This window comes from Trachemys scripta, chromosome 1 (genome assembly GCF_013100865.1).
Source record: "Trachemys scripta elegans isolate TJP31775 chromosome 1, CAS_Tse_1.0, whole genome shotgun sequence".
Taxonomy (NCBI): Eukaryota; Metazoa; Chordata; order Testudines; family Emydidae; genus Trachemys; species Trachemys scripta.
In genome coordinates this window covers 67468150-67485399 of record NC_048298.1, presented here as the reverse complement: position 1 = coordinate 67485399, position 17250 = coordinate 67468150, and the positions used below count along the sequence as shown (strand labels likewise).

Sequence of the window (17250 nt, the reverse complement as noted above, 5' to 3'; positions counted from 1 at the left end):
TATGAGTAATGAAGTTACTTGACCTTTGAAACAAAAGGTTTTGGTAGTCCGGGAATAAATCAGTGACTAATAGTGCAAGTTATTCTTTTAATAATTGCAATGTTCTAAGTGCCAAAAAGTGAATATTTTAAATAGTATAGAAAATTGCTTTTCAGGTACTTCTTATGGAAAAATAAGCCTGACTTGGCTCATTCTCTGTAAATAAGATGGCATGTCCACAGGTTATGATGACTATTTATGGACTGAGAGAATATAGCACACTAAATCAACTGCAGGCCCTGCCTATATTTGAACTTATACACAAGTTTAGAAGTTGTATCCTAACTATGTCTGAGCTCAAACATAGTTTTTTGCAAGTAAATTCTACCCTCAGCAGAGATCATGGCTGCTGTTAATATAACACATTGTACTAAGTGCTTAGAGGCTTTGTCCACATTAGGAAAATAGATCTTGTGCCTCCACATGGATTCCAGCCCCTCTATTCACCTCCATTGTTTGAGACTGTGTTGATTAGCACTCCCCTCCTGGCTGCTGGACCCAGAGACCCCATGAGGACTGAGGGAATTTCTAGAATAGAAGGGTAAAATGGGATATCTTAATGTTGACTAGGTAAGCATTAATGTACCAACAGAATACAATAAGGTGGTTGGTGGATGATGCTGCCTCCCTGGAATCTCACAGATCCCATCTCAGAAGGGATCCTGTAAGCTCTGGGGAAAGGGAAAAGGATGGTAGGAAGGCTGTGTGGAAGTGCAGGGTGCAATATGGCCCAAAGTTCTTTAAATTAAAAATGTCTGTTCAATATGTAAAGTGACACATGGTTAAACAGCACTGTGAACTCTTCATAGTAGGGACTTGCTTATGTGACATCCCTAGCACCCTTTTGGGTGCTATATTAGTAATAAAATATGAATAACTTCCCAAACTGAGTTGTTGCCATCTGTGTTTTTCTATATATTCTCAACGCTTATGGCTAAATTGCTGATACCAAAGATTTGCAAAAAGGTCCATTCATTTAGAATGTTCTTGTTTGGGTCTTTTGTTGTTTGGAAGAACTTTGTCCACACCCATTGCCCTTTGATAGGTGAGCACTTTTTAAAGTAGCACTTGGTATTGGTCACTGTTGAGCTAGTGATAATGAAGAGGCTGTTCTTAAACTATTCTCCTCTTATTCTGAAGGGAAGTTGGGTTGATCCAATGTGCATGTGGATTGGGGGCTTCTGGTGTTTCTGAACTGGAATTAGTCCACTTGTCCTAAATAGACCAGCATGCTATGTTTCAATTTACAGTGAAACAAACCATAACTGCTTTGATTCCATCTCATTGCACATTTCCAGAACCTTTAAATCAGAGAGTGCCTAAAATGTAAGTTCTACGCAATCACTGCTTACAAGTTACACACTCCAGCTGCAGTTTAAATATCATGCTGAAACATGTTACCCTTTGGAATCTTTTTAATAGTGCAATTAATCATCCATTCCATAAAGCCTATATGAAGACTTCCTTTCAAATGCCCACGGAAATGCTGCAGTTCATTTTACACAGTGTCATCAGGCAAATTCATCTGAAGAAATTATCAGTCTTAACAGTGCCTCCCCTGTCCATTTATCATGTGTCATTCCCCCTCCAATGAAGAGGTATTACAGGCTATTAAGAGTCCATGGGAATGCTCTTCATTTGAGTTTGCATCAGAGATGATTGAATGTTGTTTAGACAGAACTTTAAGTGCAATAAATAGGACATTTGGAGACTGCTGGGAAGATTGATGAAAAAGGATAATGGCTTGGCTGAGACTTTTGAAAAAAAGGCAATCAATTAACTGGACTAATCTAAATAATCTGAGGTACTCTCTCTCTGTAGAAACTCTTGTGTTTATATAAGATTGGGCTTGGAGGAAACAGCTGCTGTTTAAAAAACGGCCTGTGTGAGGCTGTGTATTTTTGCTTTAAATCTGTAGTATGAAGCCAGGAGGATGGGGAGGAAAAAATTCTAGGCAAAAGCTCTCCAGTGAAGTGTACTGAGAGAGAGGCTTCAGTGACAATGCTGTACTTATAAATCATTTACCTAAGAATGATGTGATCATGTATTCATAAAGCTTTATTTCCAGAAAGGCATGTAATCATGAAAACAGACATGTTGCTAGCAGAGAATGCAGCGGTCTGAAGAACGTGTGGAAGCCTTTATAACACTTCTATATGAACAAGCAGAGTATTGTGACTTGGATATCAGTAAAGAAGAACACATCTAGTAATTGGGATTTCATATACATAACTTTCAGAAGCATTACGCTTGCAGTATTGCTAATCCCAAGTGTTGCAAAAATATGATTCAGGCCCCTGAAATCAGGAGATGTTTTTACAAAAACAATAAAGTCTGGATTCTTTTTATTTGCCTTCTGGTGTTCGAGCCTTTTAGGATTCATGTTTTCAGGCTTCTCTGCAACTGTGGGGTTAGAAACTTTAAAAAGAAAACTGAGATTCTCATGTAAACCTGGGACTGTAGGAGCTGGGGATTTCAGAAAAATACCAGATATGAGACTTATTTATTTATTTATTTATTTGTATTACCATAATACCTAGAAGTCACCAGCTTGGCTAAACAGTGAAATCCTTGCTGATTTTAAAAGCAAAAAAGAAGCTTACAAGAAGTGGAAGATTGGACAAAGGACCAGGGAGGAGTATAAAAATATTGCTCAGGCATGCAGGAGTGAAATCAGGAAGGCCAAATCACACTTGGAGTTGCAGCTAGCAAGAGATGTTAAGAGTAACAAGAAGGGTTTCTTCAGGTATGTTAGCAACAAGAAGAAAGTCAAGGAAAGTGTGGGCCCCTTACTGAATGAGGGAGGCAACCTAGTGACAGAGGATGTGGAAAAAGCTAATGATTTTTTTGCCTGTCTTCACGAACAAGGTCAGCTCCCAGACTGCTGCACTGGGCAGCACAGTATTGGGAGAAGGTGACCAGCCCTCTGTGGAGAAAGAAGTGGTTCAGGACTATTCAGAAAAACTGGACGAGCAGATGTCCATGGGGCCGGATGCGCTGCATCCGAGAGTGCCAGCCTCCAGATCATATTGAACAAAACCGGCCCCAGGACCGACCCTTGGGGCACTCTGCTTGAAACAGGCTGTCAACTAGACATTGAGCCGTTGATCACTACCCATTGAGCCCGACAATCTAGCCAGCTTTCTATCCACCTTATAGTCCGTTCATCCAGCCCATACTTCTTTAACTTGCTGGCAAGAAGTTAAAGTTACTGTGGGAGACAGTATCAAAAGCTTTGCTAAAGCCAAGGAATAAACACATCCACTGCTTTCCCCTCATCCACAGACCCAGTTATCTCCTCATAGAAGGCAATTAGGTTAGTCAGGCATGACTTGCCCTTGGTGAATCCATGCTGACTGTTCCTGATCACTTTCCTCTTTAAGTGCTTCAGAATTGATTCCTTGAGGACCTGCTCCATGATTTTTCCAGGGACTGGGGTGAGGCTGACTGGCCTGTAGTTCCCGGATCCTCCTTCTTCCCTTTTTTAAAGATGGGCACTACATTAGCCTTTTTCCAGTCATCTGGGACCTCCCCCGATCGCCATGAGTTTTCAAAGATAATGGCCAGTGGCTCTGCAATCACATCCGCCAACTCCTTTAGCACTCTCGGATGCAGCGTATCCGGCCCCATGGACATCTGCTCGTCCAGTTTTTCTAAATAGTCCTGAACCACTTGTTTCTCCACAGAGGGCTGGTCACCTTCTCCCAATACTGTGCTGCCCAGTGCAGCAGTCTGGGAGCTGACCTTGTTCGTGAAGACAGAGGCAAAAAAATCAATGGAGGGCAACAAAAATGATTAGGGGGCTGGAGCACATGAGTTATGAGGAGAGGCTGAGGGAACTGGGATTGTTTAGTCTGCAGAAGAGAAGAATGAGGGGGGATTTGATAGCTGCTTTCAACTACCTGAAAGGGGGTTCCAAAGAGGATGGATCTAGACTGTTCTCAATGGTACCAGATGACAGAACAAGAAGCAATGGTCTCAAGTTGCAGTGGGGGAGGTCTAGGTTGGATATTAGGAAACACTATTTCACTTGACTGCCGCTTTGAGTGGATGTTTTCAGAGAACTATCCACAATGACTCCAAGATCTTTCTTGAGTGGTAATAGCTAATTTAGACCCCATCATTTTATATTTATATGGTATTATGTTTTCCAACGTGCATTACTTTGCATGCATCAACATTGAATTTCATCTGCCATTTTGTTGCCCATTCACCTAGTTTGGAGGGATACTTTGGTAGCTTTTCCCAGTATGTCTGGGACTTAACTTGAGTGGTTTTGTATCATCTGCAAATTTTGCTACCTGACTGTTTATCCCTCTTTCCAGATCACTTATGAATATGTTAAATAGGACTTGGCCCAGTACAGACCCCTGGGGGACACCTATTTACCTCTCTCCATTCTTAAAACTGACAATTTATTCCTACCCTTTGTTTCCTATCTTTTAACTAGTTACAAATCCATTTAACCAGTTACTAATCCAGTTTCCCTTGTAGAGTGTGTATTTGCTGTCTGCCTTATCCCAGAGGCTTAAGCTATAGAGCAGTGGTTTTCAAACTAGGGCCACTGCTTGTTCAGAGAGAGCCCCTGGCAGGTCGGGCCAGTTTGTTTACCTGCAGCGTCCGCAGGTTCGGCTGATCGCGGCTCCCACTGGGCATGGTTTGCCGCTCCAGGCCAATGGGGCCTGCAGGAAGGGCAACCAGCACGTCCCTCAGCCCGCGCCGCTTCCTGCAGCCCCCATTGGCCTGGAGTGGTGAACCGCGGCCAGTGGGAGCTGCAATCAGCCAAACCTGCAGACATGGCAGGTAAACAAACCGGCCCGGCCCGCCAGGGGCTTTCCCTGAACAAGAGGCGGCCCTAGTTTGAGAACCACTGCTATAGAGTGCTTGTGCATTGCCCCACCTAGAGGGCCAGAGCCCTAGACTCTTGTTTGGTGGCAGCCCTACCTGGGAGACTCTGGGCTAAAGACTGCTTACTGCTCTGTCCCACCTGAAGGGGCTAGAGCTCCAGACTGTTAACTGTTGTTTACCTCTGCTAGGAGGCTATGAGCTATAGGCCGCTTACTGCTCAGCCCCACCAGCGGTACCCGAGCCTGAGTACTGCTGCCTGACACAGTGAGGCGGAGTGGCCCCCCTCCCAACTTGAGAGTGAGGGATCGCTACAGGAATGGACAGAATGGGGCATTTTACCAAGTGATCCATCTTCTGTCATCCAGGCCCAGCTTCTGGCAGTCAGAAGCTTAGGGACATCCAGAGCATGGGGTTGTATCCCTGACCATCTTGGCCAATAGAGAACCCAGGAAACTACAGACCGGTCAGCCTCACTTCAGTCCCCAGCAAAATCATGGAGCAGGTCCTCAAGGAATCCATTCTGAAGGACTTGGAAGAGAGGAAGGTGATCAGGAACAGTCAACATGGATTCACCAAGGGCAAGTCATGCATGACCAACCTGATTGCCTTCTATGATGAGATAACTGGCTCTGTGGATATGGGAAAAGTGGTGGATGTGATATAGCTTGACTTTAGCAAAGTTTTTGATACGGGTCTCCCACAGTATTCTTGCCATCAAGTTAAAGTAGAATGGATTGGATGAATGGACTATAAGGTGTATAGAAGCTGGCTAGATTGTCAGGCTCAATGGGTAATGATCAATGGCTCGATGCCTAGTTGGCAGCCGGTATCAAGCGGAGTGCCCCAGGGGTTGGTCCTGGGGCTGGTTTTGTTCAACATCTTTATTAATGATCTGGATGATGGGATTAATTGCACACTCCGCAAGTTCGCAAATGACACTAAGATGGGGGAAGAGGTAGATACGCTGGAGGGTAGGGATCGGGTCCAGAGTGACCTAGACAAATTGGAGGATTGGGCCAAAAGAAATCTGATGAGGTTCAACAAGGAAAAGTACAGAGTCCTGCACTTAGGAAGGAAGAATCCCATGCACTGCTACAGGCTGGGACCAACTTTCTGCAGAACTGCTGCTTAGCCAAGGATCTGGGGATTACAGTGGACGAGAAGCTGGATATGACTCAGCAGTGTGCCCTTGTTGCCAAGAAGACCAACAGCATACTTGGCTATATTAGTAGGAGCATTGCCAGTAGATTGAGGGACATGATTATTCCCCTCTATTTGACACTGGTGAGGCCACACCTGGAGTATTGCATCCAGTTTTGGTCCTCCCCACTACAGGAGGGATGTGGACGAATTGGAGAGAGTGCAGCAGAGGGCAACGGAAATTATTAGAGGACAGGGGCACATGACTTACGAGGAGAGGCTGAAGGAACTGGGGTTATTTAGTCTGCAGAAGAGAAGAGTGAGGGGGGATTTGATAGCAGCCTTCAACTACCTGAAAGGGGGGGGGTCCAAAAAGGATGGAGGTAGGCTGTTCTCGGTGGTGGTAGATGACAGAACGAGAAGCAATGGTCTCAAGTTGCAGGGGGGAGGTCTAGGTTGGATATTAGGAAACACTATTTCACTAAGAGGGTGGTGAAGCACTGGAATGGGTTACCTAGGGAGGTGGTGGAATCTCCGTCCTTAGAGGTTTTTAAGGTCAGGCTTGACAAAGCCCTGGCTGGGGTGATTTAGTTGGTGTTGGTCCTGCTTTGAGCAGGAGATTGGACTAGATGACCTCCTGAGGTCTCTTCCATCCTTAATATTTTATGATTCTATATTCTAACAGCCATTGATGGACCCATTCTCTATGAATTTATCTAATTCTTCTTTTAATCCAGTTATACTTTTGTCCTTCACAACATTCCTTGGCAATGAGTTCTATAGATTGACTGTGCATTGTGTGAAGATATTTTTCTATAGCCTTGTTTTTTGAAATGTCTGGACCATTTTTGCTGAATTAAAAAAAAATCAGCCTAAGGCAGACACCCAGGGTGGGAAATTTCAGCCCAAATGGTTATAGTCTGGCAACGTTATAGCAACTGAATACAGGGTCTTACAAGGGAAGTGTTGGGCATCCTTAAAAACAGGCAGTTACCAGTCCCACCTCTAATTATGAAATTATTTATATACTGCCTAAACTGTGCTAATCACTTCACAGAACATAGATGTAGTCCCTGCCCTGAAAATTTTACATTCTAAGCCAACTTGCATTTTATCCTAGTTAGTCTCAGTAAGCTCTTGAGATTTCTCCGCACTTACGCATTATCTCATAATGCACTTCATTAGTAAGCTAGGGACATGAGAAACAATAAATAATGCAGGAGTAAAGCTATGCAAAAGCTATGTAAAGAAACCATTATAAATCTGAAGGCTGGGCCAGCTCACAGAAAGGTTTGTGAACCTTTTAAAAAAAAAAAAAACTAGGCTATTTCAAGTGACTTTGAGCTGATTTATGGAGTTGGGTGAAAGCCATGTAGAATTTGATGCCATCAGCTGATGGCTGATTTTATGCTTTGCAGCTTGTTTCAACTTGAAACTCAACATGGGTTTGTGCCCCCTGGCTAAAACTGTATATATTTTTTTTAAATCACATGAACTCTTATTAACCAAAAGTGCAGAAGAATTTGTTTGCTTCATTTAGATTTACATGTAATAAATATACTTGGGCCCAGTTCTGCATTGCTTTCTACCTTGAGCAGCCATCTATAGTTGTGCAAAGTGGCTGTAAAATGCTACCATTCAAATTTGTTGTTTTTTTTTAAAAAGTTTCCTCCTTAGTATAGGTGAAATGACTATACAAGGTTTAAGGCTATGGAGAATCAGGTCCACTGTTTATTAATGGAACTTGGGTGCACAGCTCAGGTATATATCATTTTAAAAAGTAAGGCAGTGTAATCGTAATGAAAAGAATACAGGAATAGAAATCTCCTATCGCTCAGTTTCTGCCATGGGCATACTCTATAACTTTAGAAAACTCCTTTAACTTCCATTTCCCTATCTATAAAATGGGGGTAATACAGATTACCCATGATTTGTGAAGTGCTTTTAGCTCTTTGGATGAAAAAAACACTCTGGACAAGATCCAAATCTCAGGGGATTCAGTGATAAGACTCTAATCCATGACTAGGTGCTACAATAATACAAACAATAAATACTAATATTGACTTAATGAGCTCTGAATCTGGCCTATTACTACTATGACTGTTAATGGAGTCCCTTATCTGTTTTTTTGTGAGCAGATTGATACAAAATTCTTGAGGTTATTTGTTGAGTCTAAACCCAGCATTGTCTTTCTGCTGGACTAAAAGTACTCTGACATAGCTTGTGACATGCAAGAAGAACAACAGAGCCCTGGGCTTGCGATGCAAATTTAGTCACCAGAGCAGAAAAGGTTTCAACAAAAAAACATGTTGTTTGGAATAAAGACATTTTGGTATGTGAAGGATACTAGAGAAAGAGGAAGATATGTTTTAATATGTTTAGCTCAGCAGTTCTCAAACTGTGAGTCAGGACCCCAAAGTAGGTCGCAACCCCGTTTTAATGGGGTCGCCAGTGCTGGCATTAGGCTTGCTGGGGTGTGGGGCCCAAGCCCCACCATCCACGGATGAATCCTGAAACTCACTGCCCTGGGACGGAGCTGAAGCCTGAGCCCCACTGTCTGGAGCCCAAGGGCTTCAGCCCTGGGATGGCGGGGCTCAGGTTATAGGCCCCCCGCCTGGGGCTTTGGGGCTCGGGCTTTGGCTTTAGACCCTCCTCCTGGGGTCGTATAGTAATTTTTGTTGTCAGAAGGGGGTTGTGGTTAAATGAAGTTTGAGAACCTCTGTCAGTGTTTGATGGATATCTCTTTTTACAAAGGATGAGCTGAGCTTCTGAGGTAATCTTCTAAGCTGTTTGTATAGAAGATGTACTAAAACAAGGCAATTCTGAATTTTCTAGGCCATTCAATATCTCCTGAGGCTTTACTTAATAGTTGTTTCAAATGGCCCAAGGGTGAAGTCCTTGTCAACATTGCTAGAACAGCAATAATGGCTTACTATTGTCACCTTAATGACTTTATATACTGCTAAATTTAATGGAAAATGTGCCACTTCAGTGGGGCCAAATATAGCAGAAAATAGGGTTTGGAAAATAATATTGTCACTATGGAAATGCCATCTCCTTGGCAGCTGAAGAAATTCATTTAATAAAGTTATAAAAATCCTCATAAATGTTAGACAGCTTTATGTAAATGCAATAAACCAAAGTCAGATAGAGAAGCAGTGAAACTCGTTTCACAATATGATGTGCAACAGAATTATAATGCTCATGAGGACAAAATGATCTATAAATGTTAAACACATAGTTTAACATATAATAAGTTAGCAGTAGTGCTACTGGGTGGGCATGTGCAATATTCGGAAGTTGGGGACAATGTGGAAAGTAAGTGTGTGTGTGTGGGGGGGGAACCCAGCTTATCCTCCTCTTCAGTAAATTCTAAACTTTGTAGGCTGACACCTCAGCCAGAAGAAACCAAGAGAAGAAAGATGAAATATGTTAAAAGGCAAACTTGAATCTGATTTAATGTTGAAAACATTGGTTTGTTTATGTCTAAGCTCATTCCTTCCCTGAACAGGTGCAATCCACCTGCATGCAGAGGGTCTCAGCATCATAAGCCCTCAGGATGAGACTTTCAAAAGTTCTCATCATTAACTTCAATGGGAGCACAGTTAGGCCAGGTTTATGTGATGCTGAGGCCTTGTGTGGCCCTCTGCACAGGAGTAAATGCCAGCAAGTGTAATGTGCATATTGTGTTTTATGGTTCTGTATTTTTTCTGAGAGCAAGGTTGACCTCTAGGTCATAAAATGCTTCAGGTTTCCCAACAAGAGACATCCAAAATGATTTGGGTGCAAATCCACGCTCAGGTCACTGGAGGTAGACTGTGGACTCCATGTCTATTCCCATGAAGCTAAGGGTTAAATTCCCAAATCTCAGAGTCTGGTCTAGTCTAGTGGAACTTCGGAAGTGGAGCTCACCCAGTTCTGAGAAATCAGCTGGGTTCCTTGGAAAAACTGAATTACTCCGGAGAGGTGAAACTCATTCACCAGTCAGGAGCTTATAAAGAGGATTGGAACATTCTCCGGAGAAAACGGCAGCCTCAGCAGTGAAAAGACACGGAATTCTCCAGGACTCATAAAGGAGCTTGGTCTGTACCCAGTTTATCTGTGCCCCAGATCATTGTATAGGCCTTCCAGTTCTGATCTTATATTTGCATTACCTGTGTTCTAGGCCCCCAATTGTTGTGGGACTAGCATAGTTCAAGAAACTGTCACTAAACTGAGAGGAACCTACAACTCACTGAGAAATTTTTCACCTGCACGTCCACCAATGTTATATATGCCATCATATGCCAGCAATGCCCCTCTGCTATGTACATTGGCCAAACTGGACAGTCACTACGCAAGAGGATAAATGGACACAAGTCAGATATCAGGAATGGCAATATACAAAAACCTGTAGGAGAACACTTCAACCTCCCTGGCCACACAATAGCAGATGTAAAGGTAGCCATCTTACAGCAAAAAAACTTCAGGACCAGACTCCAAAGAGAAACTGCTGAGCTCCAGTTCATTTGCAAATATGACACCATCAGATCAGGATTAAACAAAGACTGTGAATGGCTATCCAACTACAGAAACAGTTTCTCCTCCCTTGGTGTTCACACCTCAACTGCTAGCAGAGCACCTCACCCTCCCTGATTGAACTAACCTCGTTATCTCCACACTGATATATACCTGCCTCTGGAGATTTCCATTACTTGCATCTGAAGAAGTGAGGTTCTTATGCTCCCAGTACTTCTGTTAGTCTCAAAGGTGCCACAGGACCTTCTGTTGCTTTTTACAGATTCAGACTAACACGGCTACCCCTCTGATACTTGAGAAATTTTAGTTCCCTGTTTAATGTCGATCTGTGTGTGGAGAGACTCTTAGTGTGACCCTGCCCTTGCTACAAGGCATTATACTAACTTGGTTCATAAAATGGGTTATTTTAGCACTTTCAACCTTCCAGTATAAAAAGCTGAGCTATTTTGAACAGCCAATCCTTGGCTAAGTACTGTCTTTATTAAAGCTGAACAGCAACCAGAAGATGCATTTATATTAAGGAGCTTTTTGTTCACTGATCTCGTCATAAAAACTGAAGACCCTGATTCTGCTCTGATTTACACCAGCATAAATGAGTTGTCACCAATAAAACTATCTGATGTCAAAACTAGTGTAAGGTGGAGCAGAATCGGGCCCTGACAGTACAGACAGAAGGTAGCCTGGCAGTGTTTTTCAGAGCGAGAGAGAGAGAGAGCGAGAGAGCGCGCAAGGGTTGATTCAATGCTAAAATACCAATGGTTCTATCAGATTTCAAGGTAAATATTTGCAGTGTGTTAGACTGCCTCATGCCTCAGAATCTATAAAACTGTTCTATTGAGCTGTGTAGCTCATTGGCTGACTACCCTGCTCAGAAAAGAAAACAAATCAATGTCAAAGGCACATTTGACTTGATATTTCACTCACGTGCTAAAATCAAGGCTCGCATGCAGTTATGTCTGTTTAATGCCTTCAGCCAGTTTCAAACAACATTCAATTTAGATCTGCAAATGATTTGTAGTCTGTGACGTGCTCTCTTTCCCATACTGCTAGTTATAAGACTCTCACTGGTGCAGTAGCTTTTCTTTGGGACTTTCACTCCTTTCATTACCACAGTGGGTGGGGGGAAGACATGCCCAGGAACATCTGGTAGGCAAATAAAATACCATTTTCAAAGATTTATAACAGCGAAATGAGTTAGGGCCCTTGTTTTCAGTGGTGCATCAGTGTAACCTAGATAACAAACTGCATGATATAATGTCTGTATGTTGTCTCCTGACCCTGCTGACACTTTACTACACACGTGCTTATCACTAAGCACATGAATGGTCCCGCTGAAGTCTGAGTCTATTCACATGCATAAAGTTAAGAACAGCCATACTGAGTCAGACCAAAGGTCCATCTAACCCAGTATCCTGTCTTCTGACAGTGGCCAATGCCAGGTGCCCCAGAGGGAATGAACTGAGCAGGTTCAGCATGTAATCCATCAGCATGTGATCCATCCCCTGTCACCCATTCCCAGCTTTTGGCAAACAGAGGCTAGAGACACCATCACTGCCCATGCTGGCTAATAGCCATTGATGAACCTATCCTCCACGAACTTATCTAGTTCTTCTTTGAACCCTGTTATAGTCTGCTATACCCTATTATAGCCAGCACATCCCTCGGCCCGTGCCACTTCCCACAGCACCCATTGGCCTGGAGCGGCGAACCGCGGCCAGTGGGAGCTGCGATCGGCCAAACCTGGAGACACAGCAGGTAAACAAACCAGCCTGGCCCACCAGGGGGCTTATCCTGATGGGCCGTGTGCCAAAGCTTGCCGATCCCTGATCTATCCCTTTCTTAATGATTCCCAACATTCTATTCGCTTTTTTGACTGCTACTGCACATTGAGTGGATGTTTTCAGAGAACTATCCACAATGACACTAAGATCTTTCTTGAGTGGTAACAGCTAATTTAGACCCCTATCACTTTATATGAATAGTTGGGATTATGTTTTCCAACGTGCATTATTTTGCATTTATCAACACTGAATTTCATCTGCCATTTTATTGCCCCGTCACCCAGTTTTGTAAGATCCATTTGTAGCTCTTTGCAATTTGATTGGGACTTAACTATCTTTAGTTGTTTTGTATCCTCTGCAAATTATGCTACCTCACTGTTTACCCCATTTATGAATATGTTGAATAGGACTGGGTCCAGTACAGACCCTTGGTCCCAGTACAGACCCCAAGCATGTGTGTACCTGTTTGCAGGATTATGGAAGGCCTAGGAAAGTAACACATGGCATTACTATAGAATATTGCAACTAAAACATCCAGGTTCCACCCTCCTCCCCCAAATATCTAAGGTTTACATGTAATTTTATTTATTGTATGACTAAATATGTTAGATCCCCTAGCACCTTGGATAGGTGTGTCTTATTTTAAATCCAAATAAATAAAATAATACATAGATACAGCTAATGGGGTTTCTAAATCTTTGGAAATCTATATTTTCAAGGAAGTGGTTATGTACAAATTCTCTTCATTTCACAGAGCTCTATTAGTATTTAATAAACAACGTGAAGATGTTTCTTCATTAACTGACTTTTGTCCCCATGAGTTGCCCAGAAATCTAAATTAAAACAGGCTAACCTTTCAGAGTCTGAAGTAATTGTATATGTGTATGTATGTTATTTCTTGATTATTTGATTTTTAAATCACATGAGATTTGAAAAGTGGAAGGAGAAAGACAGATTTCTTGAAGCAGATATGGGCTTTTAGACCAAATTAAATTTAGAGGCTGAAAGTATTTGTATACTTCTTATTTGCCCTAACTATTAGGATCATGTTTTGTTGTTTTTTATTTGTGTTCTGTTAGTTCCCATTGAGTTAAGTGCTATACAAACAGTCTCTTCCCCAGAACAGTTTACAATCTAATGTAGAAGACGACAAAAGAAGTCCCAAACAATAGGGGGGAAGGTTTAAGGCAGGGCAAGGGTAACAATAATAGGATCACGTGGTTACATAGATTACATATGTGGACAACTGGCAATTCCTGATCAAGTGAAGAATTCAGAATTCTGAAATCTCAAGTGCTAGCACACAGTAGGTTGCTCTAGTACACTGGATAATTCATCAATTCTGAATTTTATATATATATATAATATGAAAGGTGCCCAGTAAATAGTAATAGATCTTAAGAGAGCTGTAGGAAGTTAGCAATGGCTCCCTCCCTTGTGATGGTCTGGGAAAGATTCAGTGAGCAGGAGCACTTCCAAGTCAAACAGTAGCTTTCCATGGACTCTTCTTGGGTCCATGCTGAAGTCGAAGGGAAAAGAAGGCAAGCTCCCAAATGAACGTAAGCTCCTAGTTTGAGACTCTCATTTGTGTACTACATTCATGGAGTGACACCATAATGTTAATTGTGCCTTTGACATGTGGATGAAGCACTGTTGCCAACATCTTCTCTATTGTATGCAGTAATTCATTCCTTCTGGAGTCAGATAATAGGCTAGAAACTGTCATTTCTACTTTTGTGATTGAGTCATTTGATCTGGCTGCTGCCAATCCACAATCATATGTTTGATTTCTAGGTGGACTATTCATATCATTTCATGGCACATGAAACACCAGTGCATACCTTTTTATACCTTCACATGGTCAAAGACTTCCTCACCAAACTCTGTATGGATCACTCTCGCAGTGCATGGCCTTCTATAGAGGACATGAAGACATAGTACCAGCCCCAAAGAGTTTACAGTCCACTTAGATTTGACATGAAATGATGCAGGGAGATGTGATATCAGACCAGGAGGAGGAAGGGGTGCATCTTACACAAAATGGTAAGTGTATGGCTTAAGATTTCTTATTTTCAAAAGTTGCACATCATGTTCTTTTCCCCCCTACCTAAATTTACATTGCATTACATTTATATGGAAGGATGTGTCATAACTGGAGAGACTGTAGGAAGAGGTTGATCGTGTTGCTTGGGGTCTCCCCTCAGGGTGGACGATCCTCTCAACTCCTTTATATTTTTCTACTTTAAGAATCACTTAGGGGCTTAAATGTGTCTGACTACTAAAAAAAGGTCCATGCTCCATAGTAACTCCTGCATCACATGACGTTTTGTAAACGTCATCTGTTCCCGCCTCAGATTTTCAGGCAGTGAAGTGACTGTTTGGCCTGGTGAATGGTGGGGTACTGTTAAGGCTTAATTTTCACTTTGGGTTGGGTATTTGCTGGTGTTCGAGGTGAGGAGAGGCCGCAGTCTTACTCTTGTGATTGTTTTTAATATGTATGCAAGTGCTGTAAGTTTTGATAGACGTTCTTTCTTGTATCCTTATTATAAATATACATGAATAGAAACCACCAATGGTCAGAGTGTCCACTTACATTTTTAAAGTCATATAAACTAAATCAAGTTTTTTTTGTAACAACACTTTAAAGAGGAAATAAATAAGGTTACAAGAAATTTATTTTTTCCCAACTTAAAAAAATTCCCCATGTTCTGTTCACTTTATTTCTTTACTCTTTAGCTGTTGCGAAAACTTAATGTTGAGAGAACCTGTGTGGTATGCTTCTTATTTAAACAAACAAACAAAAAACCCCAAGAGATGCTGTACATTTATCACTACTTCTGTGTCACTATACAGATTGTAGCTAAAGGGATATGCAATTGCAGATCCAACCTATTATCTTTCTCAAAGTGTTGCTTCCTATTGCCATATTTGATTTCAATGCCTGACTAAATCCACCCACATGCCAGACTAAACCCAGTGTGTTTGACAGCTTTTCTTTTGAAGAGGTTCCAGAATTCTGTAGCTGACTGGTGAAAAAATACAGAAATATGACTCCGCCATGAAGGTTGTCTTTTTCTTAATAGGATTCACACCATTAGAGGAGAAAATCAAAAGGGAATTCCAACAAGTTAGTGCTATGTTTAAGATGCATTGCACAGAATCAATAGACTTGGTGAGGTCAGATCTCTTTAGCTACCTGTAGTGGGTCAAAATCACATCAGTGGAATTCCACCAGAGATTAACTTGGCCCATTAACATTAAGAGTACAACCATACCTAGAACTAATCACTGTTCACATTTTCATGCTGTAAATAGCAAATTAAACTTTGCTCAGGGGCTGTCTCTCAGTGAATTTGGATCCCACGTGGAATGACAACAAGGACAAAGTTTGGAGAAATCTGTGAAATGAAAATGTCATATTTTGCACAACTTTAATACCCCGAGATAAGGTATTAGAAGTAAGGGCATGCCTGTGTGGAGAATGATACTGCAGTGCCGTCAACACTAACTGTCTGGTGCCCTGGGCCAGATATTCAAGAGTTCAGAACCCACAACTGGTGTCTTCTATGGCGAGACAAATACTGTACTTCAGGCATGATAAATTACAACTGGCCACTTGGCTCTATAAGGATAGGTGCAGGAGATAATGGAACACCTGTCCATCTCCAGTGATATCATTGATCATAATAAAAATATACCTCTTTCAGTAGGAGAGTGGGGAATTATGTTAGATGCAGGGCCGGCTCCAAGTTTTTTGCCGCCCTAAGCAAAAAAAATTTTCCTGGCCCCACCCCAACTCTGCCCCTTCCTCGCCTTATTCCAACCCCTTCCCCAAATCCCCGGCCCCACCTCCTCCCCCAGACGCGCCGCATTTCCCTTCCTTCCTCAAATCCCCGGCCCTGCCTCCTCCCCTGGTGGTGTGCTCAGAGGAGGAGGCGGAGGTGAGTTGGGGGGGAGGGGAGCAATTCCTCTGCCCCCCCCGGGTTACTTCCTGTGGCCCTCCACGTGCCCCCCACCGCCTCAGCTCACCTCCGCTCTGCCTGCTCCCCTGAGTGCATCACTTCTCCCCCATCCCTCTCAGGCTTGCTGCAAAACAGCTGATTTGCGCAGCAAGCTTGGGAGGGAGGGGGGAGGAGCAGCGGCGGCACGCTCAGGGGAGCAGGCGGAGCGGAGGTGAGCTGCGGCGCTGGGGGGGCCGTTTATGTGCCCCCCACCAGGGTTACTGCCTGCGCCCCTCCCCGTGCCCCCCCACCGCTGCAGCTCACCTCCGCTCAGGGCTGGCTCCCGGCTTTTTGCGGCCCAAGCAAAAAAAAAGGAGCCGGAGTGCCGCCCCTTGGAAAGTGCTGCCCCAAGCACATACTTGGAGCACTGGTGCCTAGAGCCAGCCCTGGTTCGATGCTGGACACCATCTCTGCAGGCTAAAACTAAATAAAGGGCCATGCTTGTGCAGTTCCCTCTTTTTCTCCCCCTGCCCAAAAAAAAACTTCCCTGTGCTGGGCTTTTCTTCCCTAATCTCTAAAGATAACATGCCCTCTTTCCACCAGGGTCTGCCTCAAAGTCATTTTTCTAAAACAAATGACCAATGTTTGTAATATGAGCAAACCAAACCACCATGTTACTTGATTCTTCTTCTAGGAGACCCATCCAGTTCAAATCTCCTCCTTCTCGGGATGGCGTTTATCTATACTTTTTTCCTTTGTATGCCTCATTCTAGTCAAGTACTACAAACTGGCCAGGGAACTGCATTTCCCAGCAATCCCTCACTGCTGAGAGGGAGGTTCTAGTCCATTTAGAACTTTGAACTATGGTCTTGGGCCCTAGGCTCTAAAGATATTTAGCTCTGTGGGCTACTCACACACCACAAAATGTGTCCTTTAGACCTTTTCTTCTCCCTCAGCAACTGTTCTCTGTCCTACAGATGTGT

At 43.0% G+C, this 17250-nt stretch overlaps 1 long non-coding RNA gene across 1 annotated transcript in view; it reads left to right on the top strand.

The window, feature by feature from the left end:
- LOC117868854 overlaps positions 1 to 14344 on the top strand; it is a 44340-nt gene extending 29996 nt beyond the window's left edge. The window contains exon 3 of the long non-coding RNA XR_004643726.1: positions 14121 to 14344. This is a non-coding gene — a long non-coding RNA (uncharacterized LOC117868854). The remainder of the gene's footprint in view (positions 1 to 14120) is intronic.
- The last annotated feature ends 2906 nt before the right edge of the window (positions 14345 to 17250 follow it).